Raw genomic sequence first — 20,257 nt, 5'->3', positions numbered from 1 at the left:
TGGACTGAACCACACTGGATTCTTCAACTTTCCATTGGTAGACAGCCACTGTTAGTGAGACATTCTAATAAATCCGCTTTCAACACACATACAGAGATTCATTCTATCAGTTCTGTTCATTAATAGAATGTTTAGTTGTTGTTTTATAAATACAAAAATAAAAAAGGTATTGGTGTCTCTTACCCTGCTGGGTTCGGCACCTCAGTGCCCCAAGATATTCGCTAGATATCTTGGTGGAAACACATCCCAGCCACACGTTTTCCTACACTCAAACCCTCACAATAAAAGAAGACACAACACAATAATCTTTGGCCCAATTGGTAAGATATAATTGCCCTCTTAAACATACAAAGCCCGGTACCATCCATCCCTTAAGAACATTGATAACAACCTGTAAATACACAGAGCAGAATCTTAACATCACCTGCCATGGCTTCTCCCCCCTCGCCTTCTCTCTCCTCCTTTCTCTCCTCCTCTCCTCCTTTTCCTTCAAACTTCTCTCCAGCCCAGCCTTCCTTCTCCTCCAATGACAGGCCTCCTTCTATCCTGTACCTGCCCCTCACCTGTACTTTACAGATTCAATGGAGAGGTGGTTCTGGTGAAGTCACCTGAGTTCTGAGTCCTTGACTAGGCAGCTGTCCTTGGGGCATTGGAATTAGCATCAAAATACAGTAACTTCAGGGCAAACCATAACATTTAGTAATATAGCCATGTGTGCATACAAGGCTTTTGTTTTGTTTTTCCACCTTTCCACTGAGGAAGATGTCCCAGCTAACAACTGTTATCCACGGTGTTTGTCCTGTTTCCTGCTTTTCTCTCAGACTTGTCTCAGACCTACCAGGTGAGAAGTAGCTGCAGTTTACCTGAACCCAGATGAAGTCACAAGGCTCAGGGAAATTGCAATGCTAGAGTAGATAGGTTGGGTAAAACTAATCCTCCACAATGGGAAGGCCCAGAAGATATGGCCTTCACGAATCCTATAAGACGAAAACTGGTGAGAGGGGCACCACACATTTGAAAAGTGTTGTTCTTGCCCTTTTCTGTGTGCCAGACTGTAGGGTTGGAGATGTTGCTCAATTAGATGAATTAAATTCAATGCTGCCACGGGCCAGGTGGCAGCATTGAATGGCAAGACATAAGGCGAACATAGTTATTATACTAGTCAGAGTAGACAAAACAACGTTTATAATGACATAGCCTGTAATGATCAGCACAGGAGAGGTGAAATTTATAATGGCATGACTGGTTCAGACCTTTGGTAGTGCCTAATCAGTCATGGTGTCCAGGCAGGAAATAGATAAGAAGCCTACTGCATATCTGTTTGATCTCTATAAGCAGACAAATTCTCAAACAAATGAAAGAGAGGATACATTGGATCCTGGCAAAAGGCAATCTTGGCCAGTAAATCAATTTCCAGACTTGAGTCAGTTTGCAGGCCCAGAACCCCTTGAATGAAGGGGTGGCTAGGTTCCCCAGAGGAAGGATCTTGATAAGACACCTAAAAATTTTGCTATTAGCCTCTTTCCAGTTCTTCCCCAGAGAGACCTGTAGCCTTTTACAAGGATAACTGTACACTGGGGAAAGCAAATAATCAGACTTTCCAGGGTCTATCAGATACTGGTTCTGATCCCAGGAGATCCCAAGAAATGCTATGGCCCTCCAGTTAAAGTAGGGGCTTATGGAGGACAGGCGTTTAATGGAGTTTTGACTGATGCCTGACTCACAGTAGGTCCAGTAGGTGCCTGAACACATCCTGTGGTCATATCCCAAGTTCCAGAATGTATAATTGGGATAGATATACTTAGAAATTGGCATTCACAGTCACAGACCATATGAAGGTCAAGAAGGAAGACCGAAATGTGGATGCTTCGGTCCTTCTTAGAAGGGGGAACAAAATACTCACAGGAGGAAATACAGATATAAAGAGTGGAGCAGGGACTGACATAGACTGCCCCACCTGGGGATCCATTCCATATGAAGACGTCAAACCCAGTCACTATTGTTGTTGCCAAGAAGTGCTTGCTGACAAGAGCCTGATATGATGTCTCTGAGAGGCTCTGCTAAAGCCCTACTGATACATATGAGGATGCCTGCAGCTAACCATTGGACTGAGCATGGGGACCCCAACGCAGGAGTGAGAGAAAAGACTGCAGGAGCTGAAGGGGTTTGTAACCCCATAGGAAGAACAACAATATTGACAAACCAGACCTCAGAGTTCTCAGGCACTAAACAACCAACCAGAGTACACAAAGAGGGACCCATGGTTCCAGCCACACACATGTACCAGAGGATTGCATTGTCTGGCATCAATAGGAGGAGAAGCACATTTAGTGGGTCTATTTAGATTCTGGACATAGCACATTCCTTACTTGGGTGTGTTACTCAGGCACATTTACCAAGTGACTAGGAAAGCCACTGGCCTTTTGTGGGGCCTGGAACAGAAGACTCTTCAACAGGTCCAGGCTGCTGTGCAGGCTGCCCTACTACTTGGACCATATGATCCAGCAAACTCTATGGTACTCGAGGTTTTTGTGGTAGATAGAGTTGCCGTTTGGAACCTCTGGCTGGCCTCTGTAGATGGATCACAGAAGATACCTTTGGTATCTTTGGAGCAAAGCTATACCATCATCCCCAGACAACTGTTTTCCCTTTCAAAAACAGCTCTGGGCCTGCTATTAGGTCTTAGTAGAAACTGAACATTTGGCAATGGGACACCAAGTTACCATGTGACCTGAATTGCCCATCATGAGCTGGGTGTTATCACAAGGACAGCTTGGAAGTTACCAGGAATTCTGGGGTTGTTGGCTCCTGCACAGCTCCAATGTGAGGTCTGGCTAATGGTGGGACTGGCAGTCAGACAGGTACCACTAACTCTATCAAGCTGTCAGTTCTCATGTCTGTCAGAGTGTCCGCACTGGCTATGTCTCAGTTTCCTACCACTAACATCTTTGAGCTGAGACATTGAGCTGAGACATTAAATATTGGAAACCCATACAAACAAGGACTGGTCTATCTACCCTACCTCAACCCATTTCCTGATTGTTCAGAAACACTGAAGTTTCCAGAGTGGAGTCTGTGAGTCTATTCTGGTTCGATGCTACATGCCTACAATAACAGCAATCAAGAGGCTGAGGCAGGAGGACTGCAAACTTGAGGCTAGGCTGAGGTACATAGTGATACTCTGTCTCAAAAATTAAAATACAGGAAAAGGTAAGAGGCCCACCTGCCCTCAGAAATTTCCTAAGCCCTCAGTTGGGATCCCAGGAAAACCTAACTAAGAAGGTCCCCCAAATCAAATGGGTAGTGTCTTAGTTGGGGTTTCTCCTGTTGTGAAGAGACACCATGGCCATAGCAACTCTTATAAAAGAAAACATTTAGTTAGGGCTGGCTTACAGTTCACAGGTTTAGTCCATTATCATCATGGTGGGAAGCACGGTGGCATGCAGGCAGGCATGGTACTGGAGAGGTACCTGAGACTTCTACATCTGGATTTGCAGACATCAAGAAGAGAAAAGAAAGGGAGCAACTAGGCCTGGCTTGAGCATCTGAAATCTCAAAGCCCACCCAACAGTGACAAACTTCCTCCAAAAAGGCCACACCTCTTAATAGTGCCATTCCTTAAGAGCCTATGAGGGCCATTTTCATTCAGACTGTCACAGGTAGAAAGAAACTGCACAGCTTTAAAATGTGTATGTGATCATTAGCCACTGTCTAGGTAGGGGAGGTGGAGGGAGGCACGGTGTGGAGAATGTGCAGAATGAATGTTTCTGGGAAGCATGACTTCAAGACTAGAAATACTTTCTTAAGTAAATTTTTGCTCAAATGCCCACACGTCTATTCCTTTGTCCCTATCCTTTACAATGCAGAGTTGACATTTAATCAAGATTCTAGAGAAAATAAAGCCCCCATACTGCTGTGCTGGACTTGTGGTAGATGCTTCTCTAGCCTATTCTTTTTCTCTTATTCTTTCAACCACAACCTTTAATCGCATCTTCTGAGGAAAGACTTATGCGTTTGATTCTTCTGATATCACACCGGCGCAGGCAGGAAGGAGGAAGGGCCATGGTGGCTGCCAGTGGAGAACAGGCATGTTATTGATGACAGGAGTTGTGGGACTTGGTTATTTCTGTTGCTTCTGAGGATGATATTTTAAAGAAAACTCTTCCTCATGACTGAAGGAGATTTTGACACATAAGACATAGACCAAAACGGGGAGCCGCATCTCTCGCTCCGATCGCAGGGTGGGGTGCCCCCAGGAATCACGAGGAGCCATTCTTGATGAAACAGCAAGAGGTAGCTTTATTAACGAGATCCCAGGTCTTAGCGGGATCCCGGGTCGACACGTATCTCACACAGGAGACAGAGGAATCGACCCCGAGCCTCCAGACTCGGGGGTTTATATAGGGGAGGTTAGGGGCATTCGCGAGGTTACACATGATTGGTCAATTCAAATGGTGCACAGTTACTTTCGGCGCGAAATTACATCAGCAAGGAGTACGTGCTCTCCAGCAGCTCGGCAGGCAGGTAGGGTGACTCATCTCACTCAGGGGGGTGAAGGAAGGGGAGGGGGTAGCTACGGATGGTCAGTGTCCTTGGGGCTGATAGCTGGTTTGGCAAGTCCTATCTCTGGCTCTCCCTCAGGCACGTCCCGCCCTGCACATCTGGACTCTGACAATGAGCAACCTTTATGAAACTCTAGTTCTACATTCCCCAATTCTTTTTTTTTTTTTTTTGTTAATAGTTCTAATCCTAGAACTTCATGGAGAACTCAGCTTCATCTAGCATAACAGCTTGGTATTGTAGTCTTAACATGAGGATTCTAACCTGGACACTATCCAAGCCTATCCACCAAGGTCATGACTAGCTTTTAGAACTTCTAAGCTTATACGGACTGTGATCCCTGAGGCACAGTCCCAAGAAGTGTTAAGAGTACTAACATATGCAATGTTACATCATTTGTAATGGAAATCAAGCCTATCCCACACCTATCTTGATAGAACCCAGGACAAACATGACTGAGTTTCCCTCTAGGTCCCAGCTCTCAGCCCCAACAGCTAGTACACGGCTGGTGAGGGCTGAGAATTGACAGCTGTCAGGGTGGTCAGCAGCACCAGGTACGGTCCTTTCCAGCGAGGCTCGAGTGTCTGGACTCAGTGTAGCTGCAACCTGGAACTGATGGGATGTCTCAGGGGTCTCCGGGGCATAGGCTGCTGTCAGCTGTGAGCAGATTTCTTTCTGTATCACCTGTAGGTCTTTTAGCCTGGCACACAAATCATTATTACTATGGCACTATGACATGTTGGTTCAGTAACATCATCTAATACAGTCAGGGGGGCTGAGGCCCCATATAAGATCTCAAAGGGGGTAAGGCTGAATCTGGAAGGGGTATTTCTTGCTCTGAAGAGAGCAAGAGGGAAGGAGTGTCACCCAGTCTGTGCCAGTCTCCATGGTTAATTTAATTTGGTCAGGGTCTCTTTTAAAATTTTATTTATTTACTCTACCTGTCCTGAACTTTGAGGTCTGTAAATACAATGTAATTTCCAATTGACCTCTAAATACTTGGCCACACCCTGGCTTACCTTGGCAACGAAAGTAGGGCCTTTGTCTGGCCAGATTACCTTGGGCATTCCAAATCCGGGGGAGATTTCTTCCAGTATCTTCTTGATGATTGCAGAGGCCGTCTCTCATTTGGTGAGGAAAGCTTCTATCTATTCCTGAAAAAGTATCTACAAGCACTAGGAGATACTTGTGATTATATTTTTCTGGTTTTATCTCAGTGAAGTTCACTTCGACTTTTCACTAAACTCTCTAGGTCTCTTTGCCCTGTTTGCTTGCTAAGCATTCACTTATTGACATACCTTATACTTTCTACTGTCTCTCTGGCTAAAATCTTAAAGTCTGTTACATATACCTTAACTACTTGGACAAACTTTTTATCTCCTAAATGAGTCCATTTCTGTATTTGGCAAAGTGAGTCTTTTCTTTGTTCTCTGGGGGAGTATAGCTTTCCCCTCAAGCGTGCCATTGTCCTTTATCTTTTAAGCAATTTGGGCCTTTTCTAAGTGAGGCCATCCCTTAGTCCGATCCCAGTTCCCAGTGGCTGTCTCTTGCAGGCCTGCAACCAGGATGGGCTCCTGCATAACCATTTTTCGAGCCACTTTATCTGCTTCGTTATTGCCCCATGTCACTGAATCTCTTCCCTCCTGATATCCTGAGCAATGAATAGTACTCACAGTTGTTGGCTTCACTAGGGCATCCAAGAGATGGTAAAGGCATCTGCAGTGCTGATGTACTGGGGGGGGTAGAGGTTCAGCCATCCCAGATAACATTGTGTTGTCCACCATGGCAGCACCCACTTGTCTCTGACCTTCATTCATGAAGAGAACTGTTCCCGTCTGTGGACAAGGTCCTCGGCTTTCAGCAGGGGTCAATCAACCAGTCGCAGAGGTCTTTCCTCCATCCATGGGCTTCTGCCAGTGCTTGACACTCATGTTGCAGTGGCTCCAGGTCCGGATTGGGCAGCAAGGTGACCAGATTATCCCCAACCGGTAGAGAATTTAGTCCATGGCAGCTGACCAGTGGTCCCATCTTTTGGGACACTCTATTCAAAGGCAAAACATCAGCCACTCTATCACAGTTTAAGTCCTGGATTGGGTGATAATTGTTAATGCCCGGCTGGCAGGAGTGATGTGTTCCAGGCAGATTAGGACTAAGTCACACATCCCCCAGCATCAGGTACTGGTGCACTGAGACAGGTCTTAAGCTCCACATACACAGTCTGTAGATATGCATACACATGGCCTCACCCAGCTATTTCAGCCCACGCAAGCCATTTTGGAGAGCAATTTTCTCATGAGCAAGGGATAGGGGCAGTCAGGGATGACCATGAATTAGTGGGTGGGTTACCCGGCCCACGCCAAGGTCCACTGTTCTTCGGGCAGTCCATAAGTATTGTTCGTTGCCAGTAGCCCCTTGCACTCAAGGTCTTTGGATATTGGCCCACTGGAGGGGGGCATAGGAGCACAGAGCATTGGGTCCCTGCATCCACACTTCCCTTCTATCTCTGTACATAGCCAGCACTCTAGGACCAAGAAGCTCTCCAGAGGCCCCTCTTGTTCTTTCTTGGGCAGTCCCTGACCCAGTGTCCTTTTTTCTTTGCATTAGGCACACTGATCTTTAGCCAGGAATTCTCTTCTGTTGCCAGGTACTATCTTCCTAGGTTCCCTAACTACTGTGGCCAGTATATGTTCCTCTCTCGCCTTTTATCTCTTTAGCTCTCTAATTTCCTCTTCTTTTTGTCTCTTTTCTTCCCTAGCTTCCTGCACTCTTTACCTCTTTCTTTCTTTCTTTCTTTCTTTCTTTCTTTCTTTCTTTCTTTCTTTCTTTTTTCAGTCTCTCTGCATCTTCTTCTACAGCTATTAGGTGCTGTCCACTTTTCTGCACAGACCCTGAACCATGCATCAACTTATTTTCTCTGCAACTTACAATAACTCTCTCAGTGACTTAGCTTAACCCTTCAAGTTTCTGTAACTTTCTCTTCATATCTTTTCTTTATCTTAGCCAGATTGGTGGGGCATTTTCCAGCCCCTAGGAGACCCACCCTTGGAGCCTGGGGGCAGACCTGGAGCACTCCCTACCTTCAGGGGTATGAAGAGAGCAGGCAGAAGTGAGGGCCTTCTATGCGTGTTGGAACCCTTTTTTTTCTGGCCTCTAGTAGGATTCCGTCTTTCCTCGGTGGTAAAGAAGACCTGTAACAGTTACTAACAAGCATATCAAATGGGATGGTGAGAAAACAAGAGAATCTTGAGAATAGAGTCTACCGAAGAGGGCAAACAGCATTTAGTCACACAGCTAAACCAGGAGGCCTTTCTTGGAACAAAAAGGCCATGGTCAGTGTCAGCTCCATGGCTTTGCCTCTCAAGAGAACCAGCCTCCAAATGACACTAGGCTTCTAGTAACAACTAATAACAAAAGGATGGAGAGATGGTTAGAACCTGGGTGCTAGATGCCAGGGGGCTGATAAAAGAATTGTAACCAGTTCACCTGGGGCTATCAGGACCTCAGTAGTAGCCCTTTACCAAACTGTCTCACTGGGTTTAAAGGGGCCAAGGAAAAGAAAACATTAATCCTGACCTTGGCCACCGCCAAGTAATTTAGTGCTGGAGACTGACTCCTCCCTTGGAATAAAGACAGCAGATAAGGCAGGCTTCCTTAAAGAACTTCTCTAAATGAGTGCTCTCCTACTGTGAGCAAATGTCAGAAATTCCTTTCCTATTCTTGTTTTCCTTATAGCCCCACCTAGCTCTCAGCCTTTTTAGATTATTCTTCCTGTAGCATTTCTAACACAGCCTGTCCCTTTTTTATAGCCTATTAACAGCATTTCTGATCTTTTAGGCAGCTACGCACTAAGTGTCATACCGGCTGAAACTCCGCCTTTAAGATTCTTTGCTCCCAAGCAATATTTACTCACTTCTCTAGCTTATCTCAGCTGGCTGCGAGCACAAGCACAGATAAAACACTGTTTTAAAAATTAACTTTGGCTATCAACCAACACACCGCCACTAGAGCGGGGTCCACAAAATTAAGTTCCTTACTCACTAAGCATTAAGGGGACCAAGTAAAACTCTTCAACGAACAAAGCAAACAGTTTCATGATTTCAAACACAGTCGTCGGTTCAAGATTTTAAACACGGTCGTCAGTCCAAATTCAAACACGAATAAAAAGTCAAAAAAACACTGGACAATACCATAGAAAACAATCCAGACAAACAAGACCAAGACAAAGCATCCTATAACCAATTTCCACAGATGCCTGGTACCTTCAGTACCTGGCCCAAACTGCAGCTTAACCTTAGCTGCTTCTGGGATACCAAACACAGGAATAGAATACAGACAACAGACACTAACACATCTAAGCACACTTGTCCGTGCCTATACTCAAATAGGCTGCCGAACTCGACCTCCGAAGTCAAGTCACAGTCAGATCTTTTTGACTGTCCGTTGCCGGGTCCTCCCGACAAAATTCGGCTCGTGGAACGTCTCTCACGCGTCCCAGAGCCAGGACCCGACAAAGGCTGGCTCTCGGAACGTCTCTCACGCGTCCCAGAGCCTGCGCGATTGGGGCGTCCCCCGGTGCGCTTTCTAAAAAGGAAAAAAAGAAAGAAAAAGACTATTCGGAGTAGGAAACCCTTCTACTCACAGGCGCCTGTCCAGAGCGGGAAACCCTTCCGCTCAAGTACACTCAAATACGGGGCAGGAAACCCATCTGCCCAAGTGTACTGTCTGTCCGGGGCGGGAAACCCTTCCGCCCGAGTGCACTCAAATACGGGGCAGGAAACCCATCTGCCCAGATGTACTCGAAAACGGGGTGCACTCAAATTCGGGGTGGGAAGCCCTTCCACCCGAGCACACCCAACTTAAACCTTAGACCATGGCACAATACACAGTACGAGAAGCACAACGTACACACACACACATACATACACCTACACAGCGGCCGCTTTCAACACTCACACCAACGTACCTCCAAGTGGCATTCGGGGTTCCAGGGGGTCACGCTCCGATCCCGGACGAGCCCCCAAATGAAAGAGCGTACCCCAAAACGGGGAGCCGCATCTCTCGCTCCGATCGCAGGGTGGGGTGCCCCCAGGAATCACGAGGAGCCATTCTTGATGAAACAGCAAGAGGTAGCTTTATTAACGAGATCCCAGGTCTTAGCGGGATCCCGGGTCGACACGTATCTCACACAGGAGACAGAGGAATCGACCCCGAGCCTCCAGACTCGGGGGTTTATATAGGGGAGGTTAGGGGCATTCGCGAGGTTACACATGATTGGTCAATTCAAATGGTGCACAGTTACTTTCGGCGCGAAATTACATCAGCAAGGAGTACGTGCTCTCCAGCAGCTCGGCAGGCAGGTAGGGTGACTCATCTCACTCAGGGGGGTGAAGGAAGGGGAGGGGGTAGCTACGGATGGTCAGTGTCCTTGGGGCTGATAGCTGGTTTGGCAAGTCCTATCTCTGGCTCTCCCTCAGGCACGTCCCGCCCTGCACATCTGGACTCTGACAATGAGCAACCTTTATGAAACTCTAGTTCTACAAGGCAGGAGGACTGCAAACTTGAGGCTAGGCTGAGGTACATAGTGATACTCTGTCTCAAAAATTAAAATACAGGAAAAGGTAAGAGGCCCACCTGCCCTCAGAAATTTCCTAAGCCCTCAGTTGGGATCCCAGGAAAACCTAACTAAGAAGGTCCCCCAAATCAAATGGGTAGTGTCTTAGTTGGGGTTTCTCCTGTTGTGAAGAGACACCATGGCCATAGCAACTCTTATAAAAGAAAACATTTAGTTAGGGCTGGCTTACAGTTCACAGGTTTAGTCCATTATCATCATGGTGGGAAGCACGGTGGCATGCAGGCAGGCATGGTACTGGAGAGGTACCTGAGACTTCTACATCTGGATTTGCAGACATCAAGAAGAGAAAAGAAAGGGAGCAACTAGGCCTGGCTTGAGCATCTGAAATCTCAAAGCCCACCCAACAGTGACAAACTTCCTCCAAAAAGGCCACACCTCTTAATAGTGCCATTCCTTAAGAGCCTATGAGGGCCATTTTCATTCAGACTGTCACAGGTAGAAAGAAACTGCACAGCTTTAAAATGTGTATGTGATCATTAGCCACTGTCTAGGTAGGGGAGGTGGAGGGAGGCACGGTGTGGAGAATGTGCAGAATGAATGTTTCTGGGAAGCATGACTTCAAGACTAGAAATACTTTCTTAAGTAAATTTTTGCTCAAATGCCCACACGTCTATTCCTTTGTCCCTATCCTTTACAATGCAGAGTTGACATTTAATCAAGATTCTAGAGAAAATAAAGCCCCCATACTGCTGTGCTGGACTTGTGGTAGATGCTTCTCTAGCCTATTCTTTTTCTCTTATTCTTTCAACCACAACCTTTAATCGCATCTTCTGAGGAAAGACTTATGCGTTTGATTCTTCTGATATCACACCGGCGCAGGCAGGAAGGAGGAAGGGCCATGGTGGCTGCCAGTGGAGAACAGGCATGTTATTGATGACAGGAGTTGTGGGACTTGGTTATTTCTGTTGCTTCTGAGGATGATATTTTAAAGAAAACTCTTCCTCATGACTGAAGGAGATTTTGACACATAAGACATAGACCAGCAGCCGGTGTATCAGTGACATGTCATGGTGTCACTCTGCACATAGGTATAGGGGAGTTACAGATTGTGGATGTGGAGTAGGGTCTGTTGGTAGGTAGTGGTCATGAGAATCACAGTCTCTTATCTCCACCAGGATCTCTATTTCTATTTTTCTTCCACACCACTGAACGACTCATCCGCACTGTCATTACCTTCGTTGAAGTTTATGTTTTTCCTGTTGAACTAGTCTAATAGGGTGCAGCATACCTAGAGACATCAATTTTCTAGCGTCACCTAGTGTCCAGGACACCATAAGTAGGACACAACTGGAAGACAGTGCTGAGGGTGCCCCCTGGTGGTTTCTACTGAACCAATCTCATATAATGAGTTGATAAAAGTCTGAGAAAGGTGCTATACTGTGTACAGTGAATTTCCTTTACATAAATGTTCATGTGTGGTGCTTATTTTATTAGAAAAATTTATGACAGTTTTCATAATTAGTTATATATTCTATATAAATACATTAAAAATAAAAGATTGAAAGTAAAAATTAAATTTAAAAATGTTTTCATGATTTTTAGTTTTAAAAGAAAAATTGTTTCTGGGTGAGTGAATCTTTGAAGCACACTTCAGTAGCCTATTCCCAGTGTGATCAGGACTCTAGCTGGAGGACAGGATGTGCAAAATTGCTCAACTACATGCATTTTACATGACTGTCCTCCTACACAAAAGGGAATATTCTGATCTGTAGTTTAGGTGCTAATTAAAGCATATAGTTAACACACCCTCTTCTTCAAATAGGCCATGGAGCCCTATCTCATCTCAAATACATTTCACCTACCTTCTTAAGGAGGGGAGACAAAAATTCTTCTCCCTTTTTTAGCAAGGGTTTTGTATTTTTATTCTTAATACAATTTCCCAGTATCACTATATCCATAATTTAATTAATGTCCTTAAATTTAATTTTCCGATAATGAACAAATTTATAGTAGATCAAGATGAGTAGATGGGAGAATATGCATCACACTTCATAACAGTTTTCAAAAGCAGACTCTGTTAACTGTGAATGTGTGCATCTGAAAGCTGCTCTCCTAATTTGCTGATACAAAATTAATTGCTGAGCATACTCCAGAGAAATGACACTTTAAAAAAAAAAAGATTCATGTCATGTATCTAAGTACACAATAGCTATCTTCAGACACACCAGAGGAGGGCATCAGATCTCACTACACATGGTTGTGAGCCACCATGTGGTTGCTGGGATTTAAACTCAGAACCTCTGGAAGACCAGTAAGTGCTCTTAACCACTGAGCCATCTCTCCAGCCCTGAGAAATGACATTTTTTTCTTTTTTTCAAGAAATGACATTTTTAATGTAATGTTTGCTAGTGCAAATTTTATGAAATGACAGTGTAATGTGCTTCCTATGAGTTAGATGGTCAAGAAGCAATACTGAGCAGCCACAACAACATAGTTGACTTAATCTATGCTCAATGCATGTAAAATTTTGTAGAAATAGCACAGAACCCAGACACATCTTCCTTACACTGTAAATCAGCTTAGATGTTTTACAATACTCGATAAAATGTTGATTCTGAGAAAACACATTGAATTACTAGGAAATGATCTCAGCATGCACATCAAGAACCAGAATTCATTACCTGTTCATCAGACAACATTACCAAAGAGAAGCGGTGTAAGACTTGAGAGACCAATCACAGTTCATGATTCGCATGATGTAAAAGAACACAGGAGGAAAAGCTTTAAGGGAAAACTGTAGGACTTTTCTTTCCCTGCCCATCACTAACATAGCCAAAGGCACTTGTGTATTCTTTCTATGAACCTTTCAAACTCTGAATAGCTTGGAATTAAACATTTTGAAATCTAATAGTCACATAACAGGGATCTCTCTGGAACTGCTTCAAAGTGTCAGCAGCAGATCCCATGTTCTGATGCTCTGTTGAATGGCAAGGAGGTGGACATGGAGGATGGTCTAGAAAGACTGCCATGTGAATCTTAAGATACTCATCTCTACCCTGTCCAATATGTGTCTGCGTTTAAATAAATACTAGTGTTTAAATAAAATAAACACTGTGAGAAGCCAGAAGGAAGCACCTTGGAACCCCCTCTTACAGCTTTTCCTCTCTGACCAAGAATCATTGAATCTGTTAGAGCATCTCCTGGAGTCCTTGTCTGGCTTGAGAGGGCATTTATGGTGCTTTAAGCTCTAGTCCCTCTTGGTCATTTTGGTGCTTCTTATTGTCTCAAGTGAAATAGACTGCTTTAGAATTAATGCCTAGGCTTATTCTATATCCCTACAGTAATGTGCTTCCAGGAGCTAACAGAAGTGGAGGCACGGCTGTACCCTCTGAGTATACTCCTCAATATTGTCATCACCTTAGCAATTTCCCAAAGATTAGACAGTTAATTTGTTGCTCAGGGTTCCACATCCATGGATTTCTGCTTGAAAAACTTAGGCACAACACACACACCTATAACTCAGCCTTCAAGAAGTAGATGTAAGAGGATTTTCAATTCAAGACTACCCTGAGCTACATATGAGATTCTATCTTAATACATCACTGTCCTCATGGGGAATAAAGAAATGGGAAGGAAAAGTAGATATAGAAGGATATAAATGAGACAAAATGAAAGGAGAGTAGAGAAGGAAGAAGAGACTATTTATAAGATGTGATTTCTCTACCAAACACGCAGAGAACTATCTGCTTGTCACAATTTCCTAATAATTCAAGATATTTTCTTAGAAGCAACATTGTATTGAATATTGTAAAATGTCTAAAATAATTTATGGTATAAGGAGGGGTTGTCTGGGTCTTATGCTATTACTACACAATTTTACATAGGAGACCTGGCCATTCCTACATGTAATATTGATGAGGTGACCTGGAATAAAAGTCCCAAGTATACAGAGAACTGACTGCATGCTGACTGTAACAACACCTTATGGAAATTGTCAAGGTGATAATCAGAATCTAAGGGGAGAGTCATTAATACAGACGAGTCTGACCCATGTATGGTTAGAGAGGGTCAGTGTGAGGGAGATGGCACATAGTCAAAGAGTGATCACCAAGAGCCTTCCCATCTTGTCTCTTCAGTAGCCTGCTCTATGACAAGAGTTGTCCAGAGAGAAAAAGGAGGCAGAATCCAGAATCCAGAATAATTGCTCTCTGTTTTTTAACTTCTCTCTGAAGATATCTGTTGGGAGGCCACCTACAGGAAGTACATTAAACACCATCTACCATAAATCTGTCTGATCCCCCCTTCTGTGCACAGCAAGTGCCCATTACTCACAGGCAAAATAGTACTTTTCAAAGGAAGACACAGGGGGAAAGGTGGGATCCACCTATTCTGTTTGTCATGGGCCAGCCTATTTGTGGTTTGATGAAGCAAGATTTCTTTTCAAAGCAATAAAACATTTTTTTGCTGTGTGCTAAGAAGCAGAACTTTTGCTCAGTGTCTTCATTAACTTAAGTTTAGATACGACCATGAATAGAATCCCCATGATGGCACAGTGACTTTATAAGGACAAGTAGAGAAAGCTCATCATCACATCTGCCCTGTCTCACTAGTGATGCCCTCATCATGTTATGATGTAGCAAGAAGGCCCTAATCAGACACTGTTGCTGTGTTCTTTAAACCCCCAGTCTCCACAGTCAAGAGCCCAACAAACCTATTTTCTTAAAAAAAATTGACCAGGCTTTGGCCAGAAAATGAACTAGGATGGTAGTATCTTTTGTTTTATTTTCTTGTCAACTTGAGTATAGAAAATTTAAGGGATGTAAATAGAGATTTAAAGAATTTATTTAGGGCCAGTGAGATGTCTCAGTGGGTTGATGATCTGAGCTTTAGCCCCAGAATAGATATGGAGGAAGGAGAGAACTAACTTCTGAACGTTGTCCTCTTGTCTCTACATGTGCACTGTGGCACTCACATGTGTGCAAGTAGGTACATACACCCACACAAGTCAATAAATATTTTAAAGTTACTTTATTTTGCAATATTTAACTCAAAAATATTAATAAATATATTTATTGATTTAGCTACACTGTATCAAAAGCACATGTAATACTGTATTCATTCAGTAATATTTAATTATTCTACTTCGGTTTCCAGTTTTGTATTAACTTTTCATGTGACTATTGGCTATACATATTTTTATAATTTCTACTGTCAATGTTGAGCTTCTTACAAGCATTCTAAAGTACATGGCTTTTGGTTCTGACCCATTGAAGGCAGTGACCATACTAACTAGAAAACAAGTTCAAACCACAAGCTTCCATTGACTGGGAAATGAGTCAAATCATAAGCTTCTCCCTTATGATTGACTAAGAAATACATTTCTTCATTGATCCTATTATAACCTTCAGAATTTGAACAATTACCACTTTCTTAATTGATGTTTAAAGTTGGTGTACAGTGACTTTCAACAGTTCTAACGTCTGGTCCTTACACTGACTTATTAACCCTTTCTTAAGTGGATTTCCTTGTTTCAGTTTAAAATGATTTGTCAAGTGGCCTCTGTTAGCACCCTAAACTGACATTATTGAAGGTGTTTCCAAAAAGATCTATTCTCAGAGCTATCTGGTGTCTACTAATGGACTTAGTGCAGTTCTTTCTGTTTAGAAACACTGTACCCCTGATCTTAAAGAAAAAAAAAAAAACAAAAACAAAAACCAAACCTGCATTAAAATTTTGCCCTTGGTGGGTTTGGGGATTTAGCTCAGTGGTAGAGCGCTTGCCTAGGAAGCGCAAGGCCCTGGGTTCGGTCCCCAGCTCCTAAAAAAAGAACCAAAAAAAAAGGGGGGGTTGGGGATTTAGCTCAGTGGTAGAGCGCTTGCCTAGCAAGCGCAAGGCCCTGGGTTCGATCCCCAGCTCCGAAAAAAAAAAAAAATAGAAAATTTTGCCCTTGGTAAGCCATTGGGCTGATGTGCAGCAGGGCAGGGCAGAATATGATAGGGGTGAATGGAATTTCCCCTCTGCCCTCTGAAAGTTTGCTGGAATAAAATGATTAAAATAAATTAAATGTGAGAAAAGTGTGTTAATGCATTATTGTCCTTAAGCACAGCCCAACATGGTTCAGAAGCTTTGGGTCCAGCTCTTTCTAGGGGGAATGAAAGACAGAAAATGTCAGGAAACAGCATGCTGGGAGTTTCTCTTGTTGTTGAGCTTTTTTGTTTTTTAGAACAAATAGTAAAAATCATTTAGGGAAAGTTGCAGGCTTGAAAACTGTACAATAGTTTGGGATAACATGTATTTGCTCTGCAAACTTGGTGGGTAATAGTGTCCAATATTTGAGAACCTCCCAACTGAGTCTCCATTATTACATCTGATACAAATCTGACAGAGGGACACTGTGCCTGTCTTCTACCTTTTAACTGCTAAATCACAACCTGTATTTTTTTTTAAACAGAATCTGTTGTTTGTGATAGTCCTTACTAGGTAATGTGATACAATTTTAAAATATGTGTTCCTTTTTTCAAGAGAAGCATTTTTGGGGCTGGAGAGATGGCTCAGTGGTTAAGAGCACCTGACTACTCTTCCAGAGATCCTGAGTTCAATTCCCAGCAACCACATGGTGGCTCACAACCATCTGTAAAGAGATCCGATGCCCTCTTCTGGTTTATTGAAGACAGCTACAGTGTACTTATATATAATAAAATGAATAAATCTTTTTAAAAAAATTTAAATAAAGAACAGGAAAAGCAGTTGTCACCTTGCCTTAATAGTCCATTTTATGTATTTTTGTTTTTAAAAACAGATAAAAAGGTGGGTTGGATATTAGCAATGCTCAGAGTTAGCAAGACCAAGTAAAAAGGGTGTCATTGAAACAACCCAAAATGTTAACTGCTAGAGTTGTCTTAGTCTCAATCTCTCATCATTCCTAATGATGTGTGTGTGTGGGTTAGGGGGGGATTGTGTTTACCAGTGCACACTTACTGTTGTCCCCTATCCTGCATAGGCTCTCTAATAACACTAACACTAGTGACACAAATAGTAACTAATGTTTATTTGGTGTCCATTAGGTGACAGGGCCTGCACAGTCTTACACATTTCACCCCTAGTTTTACAGTAATCCCGAATGGTATGTGCTATTTAGTCAGTTTTACAGTTGAAGGTTCTAAGATGCTGTGTAGCACTCTATTGGTCTGGGACTCAGAGCTGGAATCTGTGTCGCTCAATATTGAATGATAAGTGTTGTGTTGTTTACTGCTTATTCTGTCTCGAGGAGGCTCGCCATCCTAGGGGTAATAAACTGATATTTGTTACACAAAACTTTAGTCTAGGGGCTCGGGATTTAGCTCAGTGGTATAGCGCTTACCTAGGAAGCGCAAGGCCCTGGGTTCGGTCCCCAGCTCCGAAAAAAAGAACCAAAAAAAAAAAAAAAAACTTTAGTCTAAATATCTAAAGAAGCATTCAGCATATATTCTTATGCCAGCATGAATTTAAACATCTCTCAACAGCCAAAGATAACACAAACATTTAGTGAAGAAAAAAAATCCTTGCATGTTGCAGGCTGCCACTGTGTGTGTGTGTGTGTGTGTGTGTGTGTGTGTGTGTTCATGTAACATGTACCCTAGCCTCAGGGACATACCTTAAAAAAAAAAAGACATTTGAGGACAAAGGAAGCATCTAATGCTGACTTCTTGTGAAAGTACATGTGGTTAATCAACCAGATAGGCTTAAAATTTCATTCTGTAAAGTTTTATAAAGGAAAGTAAACTAAGTACTGCCTGGGGGTTAGTGCTGTGCAGAGCACTCAGGATTCTCTGATTCTGCCTTCTTCTCAGCACCTCACAGCCAACAGCCGCCTCCATTACACCAAGTCACTCAAAGGAGTTTCCTTTGAGATTTCAAGATACCTCAGAAAAGACCTTGGTAGACATTTTAATGTTACTTTATTTTCAAGATACAGCTATCTAAATGCACTGAGACCGTTAGGAAACTCACCAAAGTAGATTAACATTGCTGATACTGAGTTGCAGCTATACAGGGCCCAACCTCCTTATCACTTTATGGCGATGGAGGACTTTTATTATTCTTGTAAAATATACATAATATGAATGTATTATTTTTATCTAAGTTGATAGTTGATTGGCATGAAGTACATTCACTGGATTGTGGGATTATGATTCCCATGCATCACAATTCTTTTACCATTTCAAACTGAAATTCTATGTTCAATAAATACCAGCTCTTCACTTCTCCCTCTCATAGCCCTTGGCAACCACCATGCTGCTTTCCATTGCTTCCATTTGTTGTCTCTAGGCTCCTTGTACAAATAACATCATATAGTATTTGTCTCTTGGCAACTGGGTTATTTCTTTTTGTGTAAATTCCTTGGGGCATCTATGTTCTGGCATGTGCCACAGCTTTTCGTCTGAATTATGTTCCATTTGTATACAGTGTGTTCATATATGTTCATGCATCTCTTGAACAATTGTTGACCTCAGGTAATATCTACCTTGTTTTTGAAGCTGGGTCTCTCACATGAGATCAATAATTTAGGCTAAGCTGTCTTGACAATGAATCCCAGGGCACCAGCTCACTAGAGCTGGGTTTACTGGTAGAACATCATATGCCTGACTGGTGTTTAGCAGTTTTGTCATGTGCATGTGTGTGACTGTGTGTGTTCCTAAAACCAGTATGGATCTAAAGCTTTCAAAAATGTCTTAACACTTAACACTTATTATACAGAATAATGGGATTATAGGGTTTTCATGCATTAAGTAATGGACTTTGATACTATTCCCCCTTAATTTCTCTTGGGATTGCATTGAATCTGTAGATTGATTTTGGAAGTAGGGCCATCCCATGAGCATGCAAGGTCTTTCCATCTTCTAGTGTCCTCTTTAATTTTATTTAGTATCTACAGAATTTTCATTACAAAGGTCTTTCACTTCCTTGGTCGGGTTTAATTCAAGACATTTTTTGGGGGGAGGATATTTGACATAATTGATGTTGGCTTTGTCAAAAGCCTTACATGTCTATCAATTGATATGATTTCTATTCTTTCAAAAACAAGAGATTTGTGAAATTTATAAAATTAATTGACATATTGAGCCAGCACTACATCTCTGGAATAAACCAGTTTGATCATAGTAATTTTGTGATTTATTATTGAAGAGTTTGCAGGCATTTTTAAAGAAATTTTGCATGTATTTATGTTGGAGAGTGGTCTGTGTTTATCTGGTTTTAGTACTAGGCTAATACTAACTTCATAAAGAGTTTGGTAATGTAACCTTCCTTTGCTATTTAATAGCATACTTTGAGAAGCATTTGTGTATTTCATTGAAGGTCTGGTAATTTTTTTATTTGATAAATATTTGATCACTACTTCACTTGTACTGCTTTCTACAAAGCTGCTCCATTTCTTTTTTTTTTTTTTTTTAGATCTTCATGATTTACTTTTGGTAGGTTATATACATCCAGAAATCTACATACTTTATTTTAGAGTTTTCCACTTTATTGAAATAAGTGATTTCTAAAATGAGACCTAATGATTTTCCTGAATTCCATTAATGTATGTAGTAACAACTCTCCTTACCCCCCAATCTATTTACGTTGAAGCTGTTCAACCGGATTATTTTTGTATTTGAGGATTTTATGAATACTACATATCATTTTAATCCCTCCCTGTCCCACAACCAACCTCCTCCCATTTCCTTCCCCAAATTCACACTTTTTCCTAACCCCCTAACCCTAAACACCCCCAACCTAACCCTACCCCTCCACTCCCTAACCCACACCGCCCCCCCACCAACACTTTAACCCTAAACCCTAACTTTCTGGAACTAACTGCACACCCAACCACCCTATTCATAATCCCTACCCTTCTAACTCAGCTTGTTTCCAATAGACTCCTGGCATTTACTTTGACCATGTTTTTGACTTGTTAAGTATGTATGCAGATTTCAAAACACAAACACTTTACCACATTGAGCCCATTCATAAGGCTTTTCTCAAGAATGTTATTTTCTGGATTCACAGGGTTTCAGTGAATGCAAGTATGAATACTTTTATTATACTGAGAACTATAGAAATGTGCAAAGGCTTCACCATATTCAGTACATTCATAGTTTCTCT

The sequence above is a fragment of the Rattus norvegicus genome, chromosome 9 (genome assembly GCF_036323735.1).
Source record: "Rattus norvegicus strain BN/NHsdMcwi chromosome 9, GRCr8, whole genome shotgun sequence".
NCBI lineage: Eukaryota > Metazoa > Chordata > Mammalia > Rodentia > Muridae > Rattus > Rattus norvegicus.
This window is presented reverse-complemented; position numbering follows the sequence as displayed.